The sequence below is a fragment of the Ursus arctos genome, unplaced genomic scaffold, assembly GCF_023065955.2.
Source record: "Ursus arctos isolate Adak ecotype North America unplaced genomic scaffold, UrsArc2.0 scaffold_11, whole genome shotgun sequence".
NCBI lineage: Eukaryota > Metazoa > Chordata > Mammalia > Carnivora > Ursidae > Ursus > Ursus arctos.
This window is the reverse complement of record NW_026622775.1, coordinates 61,261,210-61,277,829: the sequence shown is the minus strand read 5'-3', so window position 1 is coordinate 61,277,829 and position 16,620 is coordinate 61,261,210. Positions and strand designations below refer to the sequence as shown.

The window sequence follows — 16,620 nt, the reverse complement described above, 5'->3', positions numbered from 1 at the left end:
CCCTCCCTCCCTCCTCCCTCCCTCCCTCCTCCCTCCCCCCTCCCTCCCTCCCTCCCCCCTTCCTTCCTTCCTTCCTTCCTTCCTTCCTTCCTTCCTTCCTTCCTTCCTTTTAAATATGTGACTTCTGAAGAGACAGCCCAAGTGGGAGCACAGAATTGCTGATGTACTTTCTACTTTCATTCCAGCTGGGTTAGCTGTCTCTGCCCGAACTAGTTTTTCTAGAATTTTCTCTATGCCACATAAGGCATACCAGATTTGCAATATGCCCTATAGCTCACCTCCACTTTGACTTCAAAGCTTTGTGTGTCAACAGCACAGTATTGTACACTTGAGATGTGCCAAGAGGGTGGATCTTAAGTGTTCTCACCACACACACACACACACACGCACACGCACACACACACACGCTAACTGTGTGACATGATAGATATGTGCGTTAGCTTGTTTCATTAAATCATCAGGTCGTATACCTGAAATATATTCAATTTTAAATTGTCAGTTATGCCCAGATAAAGCTGGGGAATAGCTTCTTGTGCCAGAGGAAAGCCTGCAGGTCACTTCGTGGATTACCTTACACTCTGTCAGCTCATGTTATGACTACTTAGGTTTCTATCTCTCCAAATAATCTGAGCATTTGAGGTTAGGGACCACCTTATCCTTCTTTGTGTCTTCTCCAAGGGAAGTCTGGGGAATGTTCAGTAAGGGGAAAAATGTTGGTTTTCATAGCAAAGATTATTTTATTTGCAAATCCTCTCCTGGGCTTAGCTCCCCTCATTGTGTGTGTAAAAGATGTGAAGAAAGAAGGGATTCTATCTGCCCCAAAGAAAATGCAAATACCCTTTTGATAGCCTATTTTGGGTTGACCAGTGTTGCCCTCAAATTCTGTCCACTTGGAACTTTGAAATGTGGTCTTATTTCCAAATTTGTAGATGTAATTAGTTGAGATAATGTCATCCTGGATCAGGGCCAGCTTTAAATCCAATGACTGGTGTCTTCATAGAGGTCATGTAAAGATACACAGGCATACACAGATGAGGGAGAAGAAAGTGTGAAGACAGAGACAGAGACTGAAGTGATGCTGTGCTAAGCCAAAGAGAGCCAAGGATTGCCAATAACCACCAGGAACTTGGAAGATACAGAAAAGGATTTTTCTCTAGAAACTTCAGAGGGAATACGGCCCTGCCAATACCTTGATTTTGGACTTCTAGCCTCTAGAACTGTGAGAAAACAAATGTCTAGTGTTTTAAGCCACCTAGTTTGTGGTAATTTTTATGGCAGACCTAGACCCGAAACATAGCCAAAACTTTAAATCTCCAAGTTTGATTCTGGAAAAAGAACTTTAGAGTAAGGGGATGGTGTTGGGAGCAGGGTCTGATTGTTCCTGAGCTCTGCTCTCCCTTTGCGTGTGTAGATGGAGACCTGTTTTGGTTCCTACTGCCACTGCTGTCCTGGCTTCACAGTGTTATGGGTAGCGTTCAGGGTCAGGGTCAGGTGTGCTGGGGTAATTCTGTTCATTATCTTATTTAATGTGAAAACAACTGTATGATAAGATACCAGCAAAAGTTCTCCGCATCCTTCAGATTTCTTGATTTCCAGTAACGTATATTAACTCTGGACATTTTTAAGCCTAAGGGGAATGCACTAGAGAGATATCTGGACCTTATAGAAAAGGCTGGGAACATGGCCATAAACGAAGGATCCCTGAAGGGTGGCTGTGCTGGAGCAGGGTCCTGAAGCAGTCTGCTGCGCTAGGATGAACCAGTTTCCCACTGGCACTGATGTAGTGGGATTGTTTACTCAAGTTCAGTGCCTGGGAACAGACATCTGATTTGCTAAGCCAAAGTCATGGACTTCCCCATGGCTGCCCTGTGATGTGGAGAGCAAAGATGAGTATTTTTGGCTTCCACAATGCAGGTGGCCACTCCCTTGAAGGTTATACCCGTGGAGCCACGAGATGAGTACAACATGGCTTTTATGTGTGATAAATCAGTATGCTCGTTTATTTCATATGTGGGTTTTCAGCAAGAATGACTGAATGTTCCAGTCTCGTCTAAGCTTCCCTGAAGAACATCAAAGGCAGTGTCGTGTGTCTCTGCTGGCATCCCATTGTCCAAGTTCAAGCAGTCTCTCACCTCAGGCTGCAATGATCATGGTTTTGGGAACCACAAGAAAAGGGTGGAGATCTTTAGCCATTATTCTGGGTTGTGGACCCTTCTGAAATCTGGTGAAAGAATATTTGCCTTTTCCTTTCACCTGGTTTTCTTTTTGTATTTCCTGCTTTTATGTGAATTTCATTGCATTTATATTACATTGTGAGCTTTTGCACCCACCTCTCCTTTTCTTTTGGTTAGGGGGTGGGTTTAGTTAGAAAATACAGGTAGCCCAACACCACAGAACCTCTCTAGATGTAACCCAAAGGACTCGCTAAAATACAGAAGCCCGAGGAGGCCAGCCCTGTGGACTCCTGAAGATTTCTGGTTTTTCTTTTTTGTTGGAATGTTGAAGATTAAAGTGGGTGAGTCTGAACAGGCAGGACTTCCAGAAAGAATGAAGCCCTGCTTAGCATTCCAGTGCAGACATTCCGCTGTGTTTCCCTCAGACACGTTCTTGGAGGAGGGAAACCCTGACACTCAGCTGCTGTCCTTTCTCCTGAGCAGTTAATGACAAAGGTCTTGATGAAGCTCTGCAGCATCAGCCCCTGGGCGGGGACACTGGAGGGAGAGCAAGGAAGAGCCGCTGGAACAGCGCTGCCCCACAGACAGCTGGAAGTTTCAGTGTGGGCATGGTCGGTGTGTGGAATCTTAGGGCGACCTTGATCTTGAAACTTCAGAGCCGCTGAGTAGAGTCAGGAATGCAATGTACCACCAAGAGCATTACAGCTTTAAGCCATTGGAAGAGTTTTGAGAGGCCTGCTGTTTCATGGATCTAGCTGGATTCTTGACTCCTTGTTGGACCACAACCTACAATCCCTACAAACTACAATGAATACTTCCAGCTCAATTCCTACACACATAATTGGGAGGTGGTATAGATTGACAGTAAAGACACTGGATCAAGACTGTCTGGGCTCAAACCCACAACTAACTCACTCTTAGTGATTGTGTGACTTTGGAAAAGTTGCAGAATTGGAGCAAAAAAGCTTTTGTGGTGAGGATGAAGTGATTTAATATACGTGACCCCCTTAAAAGTGTGACTGGCACAGAGTCAGCTGTGGTGATACATCATCTCCTTGGGCCTGTGGCCATGTGTCTATCAACTCAATTTAAACTCGAAATAAGAATTAGTGATTGGGGATGGGAGGGCAGAAAAAAGAATAGGAGATGCATTTGGCCGCAGTGCCCCTTCACAAAACACCTCTGGAATTTTGCCAGTAAGTTGGTGAGAATCTGCCCCTCCTTTGCTACCCATGGCTTGTCAATGATCTTTACACACAGAGTGGGGATTTTGTCCTTTTAGCCATTCATATATCCTTTTAATTGGACCCACGAGGTGAGGGTCATGGCTCTTTGACCTGAGGGGGGATATTTTTCTCCATTTTTGTGCAACAAGACAATATGTTGTGACAGAACGCTACCCATTTCCATCCCACCCTGCAACCGAAGAAGCACCTGCCTTTAAGCGCGGTGCAAGTACGAATTTCTACTCCATCATTTCCAAACAATCCATTCCCTGAAGGGAAAAAAAAAACATGGAAAAGAAAAATCAGGCTTTAGGGGGCTAGGAGAAATCCTAGACCTGCCCTCTCTTCCTGGTGGGTGGCTCATGATTTTGCGATCGACCATCTGCATCCTGTCCTCTCACCTCCTATCCTTTCTCAGTGAGGGCTGCCACATCTAAGGCTAATCAGAGGAGGTTAAGGGAAATAGGAATTTGGGTAGCTCAACAATGATGGGTGTGTCATGAAAATTGGCTCCTCTCTCTCAAGCTTGGGTAGACCCTCAGGATGTGGCAACCGAGGAGTTGGGCAGGGGCTGAAGACCATTAACTCACGTCTCATCCCTAGCCTGCTGGTCCACCTGCTATGGGTGTCCCCCTGCTGGTCTTAAGCCCATAAGGGATTTTAAGGGCCTGTGTCCTCGGAAGACCCCCACTTTCATGATCAGACCTGTGCCCACCATCTTACCTGAAGGCAGTGAGATCAACAGGAGAAAGAGTAATCCAGACAGGGAGTGCCTCATCGCTTGAGAGGGCATAGAACTGGAACTTTCTGGGGTTGGCTGCCTGGGAGATTCCTTTATAGAGCTGGACAAGGCTGGGTGGGGCTGGACACTGACCTCATTCTACTTGGAAGGGCACCCAGGGGAGACAGACTTCTTCGGGGTTAGAGGAAGAAGTGTCCCTGGTCCTGTCTGTGCTACTTCCGCTTCTACAACTCTTGGGACAAGAAGGAACTCAGTCAAGGCTGAACAGGTGCAGACACCAGGCATCTTCATGCCCAGGCCCAAATATTTACCCCATAACTTTGCGTGTATGATAGAAAAGTGGCAGGAAAAGTGTCTACTTTCTTTCTACTTTGTTTCTCCTTTCTTTTGGAGTCCCACTGAGAACACAGGAGACCACACAAGTGATGTTATAAACAGGGGGCTTAGTTTAAGACCAGAAAGGATGTGAACAAGAACTTGTTCACTGTGTTTCAAGAAACAAAGGGTCTCAAGGTGCCAATGTTGGTCTGCCCCAAGAGTTAGGTAGGGGCTCAGACATAGCAGAGAAGGGATAGCCTTCTCTTTGGGTAGCAGATTTTTTCACCTGGCTAGAGGCAGATGGTGCAGGGAACCTGTCATCCAGAAAAATTCACTGAGGGGCTTCATTTTCCAAATGACTAGTATGAAATGTTGCGTAGCATTTGGGAACTTTGAGGGTTCTGGGAAAGGTATTCTTCCTGGAATAGGTGGGTTGGAACTCTCTTCTGGTCTCTCACAGGAAGAGCCAGATCAGTGCGGAGTTCAAGGTTGGATGCCCAGTGTTCAGAGCAGAGCAGGACACCACTTCCCCGGAGCTATAGGGACGCAGCTCTGGGGAAGGGTCATTAGGTCTGTTTTCCCTGGAGTGGTGGGTGGAGGACCAAAAGCTGAGAAGACACTTACTTTGGTTATATTCTTGCCCTTTGAGGCAGGCTTGTACCCAAGTAGCCCCCGACCGTAGGATTCTGAGTCTGTAAAGTGGCAGTGGAGCATAATTTTATCGGTTATGCTCCATTTTGCAGTCACATGTCCTTGGATAAATTATTTAGCATCTCTGAGCTTCAGCTTCCTCTTCTCAAAAGTGCATTGTAAAAGGGTTTTCTGAGGATGACAAATTACAAAGTGCATTGCACTCATTCTGGTAGAAACTAGGTTATTCATTTCCTTCTCTTCTTCCCCCTCTCCCCCTCCACCACCAGTATCACCACAACAACCACCTTCTCCTCCTTCTCTTTTCCCTCCTCCTCCTTCTTCATTATTAAATTACACCATTATAGCTGTGTTTCTTTCTTTTTTTGCACACTTCCTCCAAGAGATCTCTTAGTGAATGCAAAAAGTAGCCAGGAGAATTTTATTCTGGGTTCCAATAATGTGAGTTGTTGAGAGCACCACTGGGGCTTAGCATGGGAGTGGGGAAGAGGAAGGGTGCTAGTGGACTGGAAGTAAGTAGTTCAATACTAGATCAGGGCTGAGGGTTCCCTTGGATGACTCCATGCAAGACTCCCAGGAGACTCTGCACGGGACATACAATTCCTGCCATAGAATAGAGGCCATAGCCTCTATGCTGCCAAGACACAGTGAGGACTCAGTGGTGCCTTCTCGTTCTTTTAGAGATGGAGGACACAAGGCTTGAATGGCTGAATGGGCTTGCACAAAGGAAAAAAGCAAGTGGTGAGCTGTGCTTGCATAAAATATTCAGCTCTTTTGATTTTCAGTTCAGAACTCTTTCCTTCTCTATGTATTTTAAGTTGACCAGTTGTGCATTTGGAAATATGGAAAGTATGGACCTAACATTTTCCAAATAGTTCTGAACCCCTCCTATACCTGTTTCTGGAAAAGCAGACCTACAATGAATTTGGAGATTAGCATGTGTGCAGGATGGGCCCTTTCCTTTCCACCTGTGTGTCCTGATTAAATCACCATCCCAACTTCCGGGCAGGAGATTTTCCTAACTGTGTTCCCACCTTTTGCCTGATGTCTTTTTGGGGAAAAGTGACAGGGATACACAAGCAGCTGTATTCTCTCCCCTTTAATATTGCTCTGTTGGTGCTTTCTTTTTTTTTTTCTTTTCATAGAATTTTGGTGCTTTCTGTATCATGTCTACCTTCAAGGAAAAAAAAAAAACCCAACCACAATGACTATACTTCTTATGCTACGAAAAATTAACCCTTTGAAGGAGCAAGCCTCTTCCCCAGCTGCCTCATTCACTAATCACACAGTTCCTGAGTGCAATGACTTCACTGCTTTGTTTTTCTCTACGTGCAAGTTTATGTTCACCCACGGCTCTTATTTTTAAACTTTAAAAATAAATCACTGTTAAGTGATGAAATTTAATACACATAAAGAAAAATAAGCAGATCATGTGCGTAGCTTAGTGGCAGAACATATAGCAAACACCGTGTAACCACCACTTAGATCAAGAAAATAGACCTTTCCCAGCATCACGGAAGGTCCCAGGGAACCCTTAAGTGACCACAGCCCGCTGCCTCCCCCACAAGGCAACCGCTGCTCTGACCCAGATCATCATCACTTTTTTGCCTTGCTCTATGGTTATCCCTTCAGTATGCATCACTAAATAGGGTGTTTTTTTTTTTTTTAAGATTTTATCTATTCATTAGAGAAAGAGAAAGAGTGCAGAAGTGGGGGAAGGGGCAGAGGGAGAGGGAGAAGCAGGCTCCCTGCTGAGCAGGGAGGCAGACGTGTGGGCTCTATCCCAGGACCCTGACATCATGACCTGAGCCGAAGGCAGATGCATAACTGACTGAGCCACCCAGGCAGCCCAAATAGGGTGATTTAATTTGCTTCTTTTTGACCTATCTATAAATGGCAGCACAAAAGTATTATTTGTGGCTGGCTTCCTTCTTTATCATGTTTTTAAGATTTGTCTGTGTTTCTGTGTGCAGCATTGATTTTCCCCTCAGTATATTGACTGCTGAATGTATTTATGACTACTGACAAGGATTTGAGTTGTTTCCATAGATTGTAAGGAGTGTTGCTGTGGACATTCTTGTTACTTAACATTCTGTGCCCGCAGGCTTGCTTTTTGGAGGATAGATACCTTGGAGTGAAATTGCTAAGTCACAGGGCATGCGTAACAACAATTTGTCCTAAATGTCAAATTGTTTAGTAAAGGGCTTTTTACTAATTTGTATATCCATCAGCAATGTGTAAGGATTTCGGTTATTCCACATCCTTAGCACAACTGGGTATTGTCAGATAACTTGATGGTTATCTAGTGGTCCCTCATGGCGGATTAATTTAATTTCCCTGATCACAACTAAGGTGGGGTATTTTTCATATGTTTATTGGTTATTTGGATTTTGTCTTTTGATAAGAGAAGTTAAAAGTCATTTCTCCATTTTTTTTCCCTATTGGTTTGTCCATTAAGAATAGTTTGTACTGTGAATATTCTTGCTATTCTGATTTTGTAATAATCAGGGCAGGCTAAGCATTCACTATATTAAGACAATTCATGTGTCCTCAGACCTAGTTCTTTCCCTAGGTCTGGTTTTAGAAATGCTGGTGATAAATCAAATTTGATTTACATGATGCATCTTATATGGGAAATGTCTGTGACTCTAGGTATTTGCTCATCCTCAAGAAATGTTGGCACAGCTAGTGTAATAACTTTTGAAGATAACCATTGCTAATTTGATGATTACCAGTTGCCACTGAATGAATTGTTGAACTACTGTGTTTTATTTTTTAGAAAAAGAAGAATAATTCGTAAATTATGCGTTGGTCCAAGATGGCAGCCTAGAAAGACCCTGAACTCACCTCTTCCTATGGACACATCAAATCTACAATTACTTATAGAAAATTCCTGCTGAAAAAGGACTGAAAACTAGCTGAACAGCTTTCTCTGCAAGGGATAAAAGGACCACATCTAGATTGGGTAGGAGAGGCAGAGACACGGTCTCACCAAAACCCTGTCCCTGGCTCTGTGACACACAACAGGGAGAGACCTCACTCCTAAAGCCTCTCCCTGAGGAGTGAGGGATTTGTGCCCCACATTGGGCACCCCGACCCTTGAGACCTGCACCAAAGAGACCATCTCCCCAAAATATCTGGTTTTGAAAACCAGTGGGGTTTACATCCGGGGAACCTGGGGGGCTATGGGATCTGAGATAACTTCTGTGGAGAGGCTAGTGCATGGGCTCACTTGTCCCAGGAACCAGTGCAAAGACAGCAGTTTAAGAGGGGACTGGATTTTAGGTGATGCTCATTCAGTTGGTCATAGTAAAGAGTGCTGGAAGGGCAGGGGTTTGTTGAGATTCTTCTTAGGATGGAGGGGCTGGAAGTGTGCTTTTTTGTGTGCTCTTCTTCTACCTTGCTTGTGGAGGTGGGCATGTGAGGACACAACCTCCCTAAAGCCGAGGGCGTGCCCCACCCTCCGTGCTCATTCATTCAGTTGTAACTTCTTTTCCTTCATTTCTTATTTATTTCAGTCTTCTCGCCTGTTTTTTCCCTAATGAGTCTGGCTAAAGCCTTATCGATTTTATCTTTTCAAAGAACCAGTTCTTAGTTTCATTGATCTTTCTATTGCTGTTGTATTTTTTTTCTTTTTTCTTTTTTCTGTTTTGTTTTGTTTTAGTATCTATTTCATTTGTTTCTGCTCTTTATTATTTCCTTCCTTCACTAACTTTGGGCTTTGTTCTTTTTTTGGTTTTTTTAGGTGTAAGGTTAGATTGTTTATTTGAGATTTTTCTTGTTTCTTGAAGTGAGCCTGTGTTGCTCTAAGTTCCTTCTTAGGACTGCTTTTGTTGCATCCCAAAGATTTTGAAATATTGTGTTTCCATTTTCATTTGTTGCCATATATTTTTTGATTTCCTCTTGGATTTCTTTGTTGACTTTTGTTGTTTAGCCTTCATGTTTTTGTGTTTTTTCCAGTTTTTTCCCCCTTGTAGTTGATTTCTAGTTTTACACTGTTGTGATCAGAAAACATACCTGAGGGGTGCCTGGCTGGCTCAATTGGTAGAGCATGCAACTCTTGATCTCAGGGTCATGAGTTCAAGCCCCATGTGTGACATAGAATTTACTTAAAAAAATAAAGTGTAAGATTAAAACTTTCTTTAAAAAAAAAAGAAAGAAAAGATACTTGATACAATTTCAATCTTAAATTTATTGAGACTTGTTCATGGTCCAACATGTGATGTATCCTAGAGAAAGCTCCACGTGCACTTGAAAGAATGTATTCTGAGGTTTTTGGTTGGAATGTTTTGTATATATCTGTTAAGTCCATCTTGTCTAATGTGTTGTTCAAAACCACTGTTTCCTCACTGATTTTCTGTCTGGATAATCTATCCATTGATGTAAATGGGGTGTTAAAGTCCACTACTTTCATTGTATTGTTTTCAAGTTCTCCTTTTATGTCTGCTAATATTTGCTTTATATATTTAGGTTGTGTTGGGTGCATAGATATTTACAATTGTTTTATCCTCTTTGTTGGATTAATCCCTTTAACATTATATAATGCTCTTCTTTGTTTCTTGTTACAGTCTTTGTTTTAAAGTCTATTTTGTCTTTTTTAAGTATTGTTATCCCAGATTTCTTTATGTTTCCATTTGCATGAAATATCTTTTTCCATTCCATCACTTTTAGTCTGTGTGTGTCTTGAGATTTGAAGTGAGTTTCTTTCAGGGAACATGTATTTGAGTCTTGTTTTTCTTAACTATTCATCTACCCTATGTCTTTTGATTAGAGCATTTTGTTTATTTATGTTAAAATAATTATTGATAGGTATCTACTTATTGCCATTTTGTTGTTGTCTTCTGATTGTTTCTGTAGTTCTTTTCTGTTCCTTTATTCTTCTCTTGCTCTCTTCCCTTGTGATTTTTGACTTTTTTTAGTGTTATGCTCAATTTTTTATGTATTTAATATATGTTTTTGGTTTGTGGTTACCATGAGGTCCATATTCTATGTGTGTAACAGTCAATACTGACTTGATGGTCACTTAAGTTTGAACACATTGAGAAAACACTGCATTTTTACTTCTTCTTCCATGTTTTATGTATATTATATCATATTGTACATCCCTCAATGGCAGGAGTCTCTCTGGAAAGATACCTGAGGTGATGTAGTGGGAGCTGTTTTTGGAGGGGAGCCTGTTGGGGTGAGTGGGTTGGATGGAGCAAGTGGAGATAGCAAGGTAGATGGAAAGTGTCAGAACTGGCTCCTGCAGCTAGACTAAAGGAGGGCCAGAAAATTTGAATTCTCCAGGACTTCTGTTTCCAGAGAAAGTTCCTGCAGATCCCTGTCCCTTTGGCACATGTCCTGAAATTAGTCAATTAATCTCCTTCACATATACCCAGGCCCTTTAAAAAATATTGCTTCAGTGCTGGATATCAAGCTGAATGGTAGAGCTTGCTGGCCTTTTAAGAGTAGAGGTGGTGCACTGGGTGTTATATGCAAATAATGAATCATGGAACATTACATCAAAAACTAAGGATATACTGTATGGTGACTAACATAACATAATAAAAAATTACTATAAAAAAAAAAAGAGTAGAGGTGGTTTCCTACAGTCCTTTGGCTCTCCCAGAGGTAAGTCCCACTGATTTTCAAAGGCAGATGTTATGGGGGCTTGTCTTCCCGGTGCAGATCCCGAGGGCTGGGCCTGCCTGCTGTGGGGCTTGGTCCCCACTCCTTCATGCCTGTGATATCCATCCTGATTCTAGGTCACTGACTGGGAGACTGGGTTCCCAAATACATCTCTGCCCTTCCTACCCTTCTTTTTTTTTTTATTTAAGCTTTTATTTACTTATTTGACAGAGAGAGCAAGAGAGTGAGAGAGCACAAGCAAGGGGAGCTGCAGACAGAGGGAGAAGCAGGCTCCCCACTGAGCAGGGAGCCTGACACAGGGCTCAATCCGAGGACCCTAGGACCATGACCTGAGCCAGTCTCAGATGCTTAATTGACTGAGCCACCCAGGCGCCCCTTCTTCTCCTTCCTCCTCCTCCTTCTCCTCTTCTTCTTCTTAAGATTTATACTTATTTATTTGACAGAGAGAGAGGAAGTCCCCTTCTTCTCCTTCCTCCTCCTCCTTCTCCTCTTCTTCTTCTTAAGATTTATACTTATTTATTTGACAGAGAGAGAGGAAGTTCACAAGCCAGGGAGAGGCAACGAGAGGGGGAGAAGCAGGCCCCCTGCTGAGCAGGGAGCCCGACACAGGGCTCCATCTCAGGACCCTGAGATCATGACCTGAGCTGAAGGCAGACGCTAACGACTGAGCCACCCAGGCACCCCCATACCCTTCTTGATGTGGCTTTCTCTCCATGTCTTTAGCTCTACCAGTCTTCAGGTTGTTTTCAGAGTGAGTTTCATTACATGTAGTTGTTGCCTTGGTGTGTCTGTGGGAGAAGGTGGGCTCAGGATCCTTTTACTTCATCATACATTTCTCCCTCTTCTTTCAGCAGTTTGAGTATATTATTTCACTCTCTTCTGGCTTGCAAAGACTCTGTGGAGAAATTTGGTGAGGGTCTTATGGGGGTTCCTTTGTATGTGACAAGTCTCTTAGTGCTTTCAAAATTCTCTATTGTTGACTTCTGACAACATGATTATAATTTGTCTTGGTTGGACTTTGGATTTTTCCTTGTTGGGTTCCATTAGGCTTCAATGATCTGGATATTCATTTATTTTCCTCAGATTTGGGAAGTTTTTAGCCATTATTTCTCCAAATAAACAATCTGCTTCTTTCTTTCTCTGTTCGTCTGAGACTCAAATAATGCTTATATTGTTTGGTTTTATGGTGTCCTATAATTCCTTTAATTTTCTTCCTCCCTCCCTTTTTCTCTTTCTTTCTTTCTTTCTTTCTTTCTTTCTTTCTTTCTTTCTGTCTTTCTTTCTTTCTTTCTTTTTTCTTTCTCAATCATTTTCATTTTTGCTCCTCTGACTGAATAATTTCAAATGACCTGTTCTCACATTTGCTGATTCTTTCTACTTCTTGATCCAAGTGTCCTGTTTACTTATCTATTGAATTTTTCTATTCAGTTGTTGTGTTCTTCAGGTCTAAAATTTTAGTTTTGTTCTTTTGACATATTTTCTATATCTTTTTTAAAAAATATTTTATTTATATATTTGACAGAGAGAGACACAGCGAGAGAGGGAACACAAGCACGGGGAGTGGGAGAGGGAGAAGCAGGCTCCCCGCTGAGCAGGGAGCCTGATGTGGGGCTTAATCCCAGGACCCTGGGATCATGAACTGACCCGAAGGCAGATGCTTAACGACTGAGCCACCCAGGCGCACCATATTTTCTATATCATTGTTGATATTCTCATTTTGATAATGGACTCTTTCCTGAACTCATTGTCCATTTTTATGATAGTTAGTTTGTATTCTTTGTGAAGTAAGTAATATACCTGTTTCATTAGGGCTGGTTTCCAGAGACTTGTTTTGTTTCTTTAATTGGATCATGTTTCCTTGTTTCTTCATGTAGTTTGTAACTTTGTTTCAGGTCCGCATGTTTGAAAAATGACCACCTCTTCCAGTCTACCTGGACCAGCTTTATACAGGGAAAGATCTTTTCAAGCAGCCTTGCTAGAGATTCTTTGGACTCCCGATCCTTTTCTGTGGATACATCTTCTCTTGACCTGCACAGTCAAATTCACAGTTAAAGGTATTTGCTGGCCTCTTTTTTCAGGATCTTCAAATTTTTTGGTCCCTGTGATTTTTATCTGCAGCACTGCAAATTCTCAGGAGCTACCACAAACTGCCCAGCTCTCCATTTTCAGTAGCCTCAAGTCTTGTAGAGGATGCCAGATTCTATCAACTTTCTGTGTCAGGTAAGACAAAAACAAGTCCCATGGGAAGTCATAATGTTGGATGCATGCTCCACTATTCTTCCCCCACTGAGGAAGAGGCTGCTGAGCTGTACCGGCCTCTGTCTGCTTTACCTTGGGTCTCCTGGACCAGCACTGACTCCTAGCTCTCTTGTTCTCAGTAGCACCTAGATATCTAGAGTACGTGGGTCCCTTTCAGTGATATAAGACAAATGAGACAGAATCCAGTCCTTCAGGCAGCCCCCTGAAAGGTCAGCACATTAGATGCATGCTCCAACTTCTTTCCTCCTCTGGGAGAAACTGGGAGTTGGGAATTTTCTCTTACTTATCCAGTGCTGAGCTGGGAAGAGGGACTAGGGTGAATGAGTGTTCCAAATCATTGCCTTTGTTCTCAGCAGCTCCCAACCTAGTACCTTTTCCTTTCAGGGCTTAGATTTGGACAAGACAGGAGCTAGTTCCTTGGGTAGTCCGCAAAAGTTTGAACATTGGATGTACGTTTCAGTTTTCTTTTTCCTTCCCCAGGGAGAAGCCCTGGATCTGGGAGTTTTCCCCTGATTGCGCCATGCTAGACTGTGGGAAGGGACAATGTTGAGTGAGTGTTACAAATTTTCCTACCAGGTTTGATGCAACTATTTTCATGCTCACCTGGATTGCAGGAGGTTTGTTTGTTTGTTTGTTTTTAAAGATTTTATTTATTTATTTGACAGAAAGAGAGACAGCCAGCGAGAGAGGGAACACAGGCAGGGGGAGTGGGAGAGGAAGAAGCAGGCTCCCAGCAGAGGAGCCTGATGTGGGGCTCGATCCCTGGACTCTGGGATCACGCCCTGAGCCGAAGGCAGATGCTTAATGACTGAGCCACCCAGGCGCCCCTGCAGGAGGTTTTTTAACTGGTTTCTGGATTTATCACAAAGGGAACTCGTTTGTGTATTATTATTGAGTCAGAGTCTCTGGGGGCAGGAGGGTCTGGAAATTCCTATTCCATCATCTTGTTGATGTCACTTCTCAGGACAGATCATTCTGGTTACAAAGAATTAGACATCAATTTGGTTAGGCAGATAGAATTTAACAGAAGCCAAAAAGTGACCATCAATGACATAGTGAGTTGTTTTCAACTCTAAATCCTAAAAGTAAAATATCATGGTTGGTTAAAACTTGGTCTAAAGGAAGCACTTTCTGTGCTGAAAACAACTGAGCTGTAAAAATGCTACTTCTAAATGATTTACGCTACATTAGGATAGCTGAAGATCTGGAACAGGGGCATAAGGTGCCTAATGGGAAGATCAAAGCAGTAGCTGTCAATTGATATGGAAGTATGTCAGCATTTAACGATCAGGTGCATGTTGGCTGAATATCAAGGCTTTAGCTGCAAATTCTTGAGGGAGAATGGACAGAGATAGACAAATTTCTTACTGGCTGCTTTTACTAGATAGATCCCCCCCGCACCCCCACCGCACCGTCTTAAACTTTACCTGAGGGTATAAACTCTGGGTGTCCCAGGTCTGTCAAGGGTCTTAGCATCAGTTCCTCCACTTTGCTCAGACCCAAAGCTTAGTCTCCTGTCTTTCCCCAACCAATGTTAGTCCTCAAAGCTGTTGGTTCCTGACATCAGCGTTTGGTACCAAGGCAATCTCAGCTTCTGTGTTTGTTTGTCACTCTAGATTCAATTTATTCATTCTTCTTTATTTTATCTTTGTTTTTATTGCTTCTTTGTAATTTCCCTTATTTTCTTTCTGTGAGGGTAATAATGCATTTAAATATTGTTTGTGTAATTAATGTAGCATCTGATTTTTTTGTGTGTGTGGATAGAGAATGTTTCAGAGTAATCGACCCACCACATTCCAGAAGTGGAGATTTCTATTTAAGTACTCTTTGTAATACACTGTGTTTTCTACCACTTGAAGTCTCAGTGGGGTTTGCCTAAAATTTTGGTAAAAAGTCATCCATCATTGATGCTGGTATCAATGTTGTTACTAGTATTTTTTACAAAGTCTTCTCAAAGGAGCAGGGACCTCTTATTACTTTCCTAGTCTGGTACAAAATAAAAGCTAAATAAGTATTTGTCGAAAAGCATTCCTGACTGTATTCTTTTATGCCATACCTTTCAGTGCTCCAAGATACACCCTTCTTTTTAGACAAGCAACCTTAGCTTCCCCAGGGACACAGTAGAACTTTCCCACCACATCTTTATGTGTGCTTCCTCCCACCCAGAACCTTCCTATAGTTCAGGGTCCAGTTACAGTTCCTTTTTTATCACTAAATCTCTTGTATTCACTTAATTCACATTTCCTTTTTTAATCAATTTAAGAAAAGACTGTCAACAGAGGGTTACTGGGTATAGTGAACCTGTCAAACTGCCAACCAGAAATCTTGAATTTGTCAGGACAGTCTCTTTTGAATCATTCTTTTGCAATGTCAAACCATAGGTTCTTAAGTGGAATTTAGGAATTGTTGTCATATTTCCCTGACCTCAATGTCTTCATCTAAAAAATTAAAGAGTGTCGTCTTTAAGGAGATACAAGGAGAGAAAGCTTATAAAATGACGAGTGATTTCCTGGCACATAGTAGAGAAGACACAAGTTAGTTTCCTCCCTTGCTGGCCTATAGTGATTATATTGTTAAAATTATTCTGCCATTTAATTAAATCTTACCTTTCATTTTGGCACTATTCTGCAACCTCCTGTTAAGTCCTGTTTTCTTAAGCAGTTTGTAAACTCAAATAGGGTTAGGTCTAGTCTTCGACTTAAGTGAGTACTCTCTAGTTTCAGTGTAGTGCTATGCATGGAGTTCAAAACGTCCTTATTGATTTAAATTTAATATGTGCTCTGGAATTGGAAGTTAACATTCCTTTACTTTCTTGCTGCCATTGTTGAGGGTTACCTTGTGCTCGGCACCGTGCTATGTGTTTTATATACAGGTGCTCCTTTAATCTTTGTTAACGCTCTGAGGTAGGTCTTTATATAAACTTTTAATTTTGGAATAATTTCTAACTTACAAAAGAACTTCAAGAATAGTAGAAAAAGTCCCTATTTACCCTTCACTAGAGATCCTGTTCAAGATTCTCCAACTGCCCCAATAATGTCATTTGTAGCAGAAGAAAGTATAAGATCATGCATTACACTCAATTTTCATATCACTTTATCTCTTTTAATCTGAAACAGTTCTTCAATTGTTCCTTGTCTTTCATGGCCCTGATATTTTTGAAGTGTATTGGTCAGTCATTTTGTAAAATGTCTCTCAATTTGAGTTTGTTTGAATTTTCTTCATGACTGGATCTTGATGATGCACTCCCTCTGCTCCCCCCCCCCCTTTTGGGTCAGATTATCATAGAAGTGAAATTGTGTTCTTCTCATTGTCCCAGGACTAGTAGCATTAATTTTGCTCCCTTGTTAAGGTCTTACACGTTTTCCACTGTAAAGTTACTTTTTTTCTTTTTCATAATTAATAAGTATTTTGTGGTTGGAGAAATGTTAAATGCACTTTGGAGCAATGTAAGTACTGATTCTTATTCCACTTTTACTCCTTAGCTTCCACACCCATTGTTTTGTTTTGTTTTTGCATGAATTATTGTAGAATGGTTACTAAATGGTGATTTTAAAAGTTCCATTATTCTGTCTACATTTATTAGTTGGCATTCTACTGCGAGAAAGGCTTTGTCTTTTTC

General features: G+C 42.0%; 1 non-coding gene across 1 annotated transcript; it reads left to right on the top strand.

The window, feature by feature from the left end:
- Positions 1-7,580: 7,580 nt before the first annotated feature.
- LOC113270075 (small nucleolar RNA SNORA72) lies at positions 7,581-7,712 on the top strand. Its single transcript, XR_003321675.1, has one exon. It is a non-coding gene; the product is annotated as a small nucleolar RNA SNORA72 (small nucleolar RNA).
- Positions 7,713-16,620: the final 8,908 nt, after the last annotated feature.